Here is a 2,998-nt window from a genome sequence, read left to right on the forward strand (position 1 = left end):
CTTGTATTCAACAATTTCTGTATCAAATCCCAGTTTTCTCTGGTGCATCTTTGCCAAACTATTCCAAACTGCCTGAGTCTGAATACCAATTACAGGTACTAGTAAATGCACGTTACTAAGGACTATATAGTTCTAGGTTACTGTACACAACGACGTTCACATGTTGATGTTTCAGCTGCCGCTTACTAGAAACAACATAATACTTATCGTGCATACCTTTCCATAACTTGTCCTTTTCAGATGCATTAGTTTCCCTTTGTCTTGGCTTCTACAGTCAGACTGGCTACTAGTAACAGCACAGTACTAATCACATATCGTTCTACAGTTTGCAGACAACTTTCACATGTTGATGTTTCAGCTTTCGCCTACTAGAAACAACATAATACTCGCTGTATACATTTGTAGTTCTCTATGTAACTTTCATGTGAAGAAGTTTCGCCAGTCTTTTTGACTGTCTCAAATCTGAGTCATGCTTAGGCTACTAGTTGCTTCATAGTACTTATCGCCTCGAGATCATTGAACAAAACTTGATTTTCACATGTTGCTGTTTCAGCTTCCGCTTACTAGAAACAACATAATACTAGTCTCATTAAGTTCCGTCTCTTTGCAATTTTCTTATGAAGAAAATTCGCCATCACAATGACTCCAGCAGTTCTTGATCAAGGAATGCAATCATTGATCAGAATGCTATTATTTGAATCGGTTCTGCTTTAAGTGTTCCAATTTTATTGGAAGCACCAACAATAGAACATCAATGTGTTCAATCGAGAGTTATATAACCCTGAATCGGACGCAGTCAACAGCCGAAGCCGAGACCGCCTTTTGCGTTAGAGAGGTCGGTAAACAAATCTTGCGATTCATACCGAATTAACACATATAGCTGTGCTCCTCTTCGTAAAGCGAGCCAAGTGATCCCCTGTTGAAGGATGTATTTGGACCAATCTAGTAGCATTTGGTTTCCAACAAGCTCTCCCAAGTTAGCTTACTTATTGGGCTTTTCAACCAATTCGGTTGGCTACAAGCATCATCAAAGTACTAGCCACAGTTTGATCGCAAAATTCTACGACTTTCACATGTTGATGTTTCGGCTTGCGCTTAGCCTACTATAAGCAACATAATACTAGTCATATCATAGAGCGTGATCAGCTTGTGACGTTCTCATGATGAAGTTTCACCAACAGTGTCTCACTTCGAGCTTAAATCCAGCTACTAGTAACTACACAGTACTGACTGCAACGATAACTTTTATCTATACCTTTCACATGCTGCGCTTTCGGCCAGGGCCTACTAACGTCAACATAATACTCGATATAAACTTTTGTTCATGATGCAGCTTCCCCATGCAGAAGTTTCGCCTTCAAATGCTCTCTTGGCCATATGACGTAAGAAAAGGTTACTAGTAACATCACAGTACTAGCCACAGTTTGATTGCAAAATTCTACGACTTTCACATGTTGATGTTTCGGCTTGCGCTTAGCCTACTAGAAGCAACATAATACTAGTCATATCATAGAGCGTGATCAGCTTGTGACGTTCTCATGATGAAGTTTCACCAACAGTGTCTCATTTCGAGCTTAAATCCAGCTACTAGTAACTACACAGTACTGACTGCAACGCTAACTTTTATCTATACCTTTCACATGCTGCGCTTTCGGCCAGGGCCTACTAACGTCAACATAATACTCGATATAAACTTTTGTTCATGATGCAGCTTCCCCATGCAGAAGTTTCGCCTTCAAATGCTCTCTTGGTTTTCAACCAATTCGGTTGGCTACAAGCATCATCAAAGTACTAGCCACAGTTTGATCGCAAAATTCTACGACTTTCACATGTTGATGTTTCGGCTTGCGCTTAGCCTACTATAAGCAACATAATACTAGTCATATCATAGAGCGTGATCAGCTTGTGACGTTCTCATGATGAAGTTTCACCAACAGTGTCTCACTTCGAGCTTAAATCCAGCTACTAGTAACTACACAGTACTGACTGCAACGATAACTTTTATCTATACCTTTCACATGCTGCGCTTTCGGCCAGGGCCTACTAACGTCAACATAATACTCGATATAAACTTTTGTTCATGATGCAGCTTCCCCATGCAGAAGTTTCGCCTTCAAATGCTCTCTTGGCCATATGACGTAAGAAAAGGTTACTAGTAACATCACAGTACTAGCCACAGTTTGATTGCAAAATTCTACGACTTTCACATGTTGATGTTTCGGCTTGCGCTTAGCCTACTAGAAGCAACATAATACTAGTCATATCATAGAGCGTGATCAGCTTGTGACGTTCTCATGATGAAGTTTCACCAACAGTGTCTCATTTCGAGCTTAAATCCAGCTACTAGTAACTACACAGTACTGACTGCAACGCTAACTTTTATCTATACCTTTCACATGCTGCGCTTTCGGCCAGGGCCTACTAACGTCAACATAATACTCGATATAAACTTTTGTTCATGATGCAGCTTCCCCATGCAGAAGTTTCGCCTTCAAATGCTCTCTTGGCCATATGACGTAACACAAGGTTACTAGTAACATCACAGTACTAGCCACAATTTGATCGCAAAATTCTACGACTTTCACATGTTGATGTTTCGGCTTGCGCTTAGCCTACTAGAAGCAACATAATACTAGTCATATCATGGAGCGTGATCAGCTTGTGACGTTCTCATGATGAAGTTTCACCAACAGTGTCTCATTTCGAGCTTAAATCCAGCTACTAGTAACTACACAGTACTGACTGCAACGATAACTTTTATCTATACCTTTCACATGCTGCGCTTTCGGCCAGGGCCTACTAATGTCAACATAATACTCGATATAAACTTTTGTTCATGATGCAGCTTCCCCATGCAGAAGTTTCGCCTTCAAATGCTCTCTTGGCCATATGACGTAACACAAGGTTACTAGTAACATCACAGTACTAGCCACAATTTGATCGCAAAATTCTACGACTTTCACATGTTGATGTTTCGGCTTGCGCTTAGCCTACTAGA

At 40.7% G+C, this 2,998-nt stretch overlaps 1 pseudogene; it reads right to left on the bottom strand.

The window, feature by feature from the left end:
• Positions 1 to 776: 776 nt before the first annotated feature.
• On the bottom strand, positions 777 to 928 carry LOC142356699 (5.8S ribosomal RNA; annotated as a pseudogene).
• Between the last annotated feature and the right edge of the window lie 2,070 nt (positions 929 to 2,998).

The sequence above is a fragment of the Convolutriloba macropyga genome, unplaced genomic scaffold, assembly GCF_964194025.1.
Source record: "Convolutriloba macropyga unplaced genomic scaffold, txConMacr16.3 SCAFFOLD_6384, whole genome shotgun sequence".
NCBI lineage: Eukaryota > Metazoa > Xenacoelomorpha > Acoela > Convolutidae > Convolutriloba > Convolutriloba macropyga.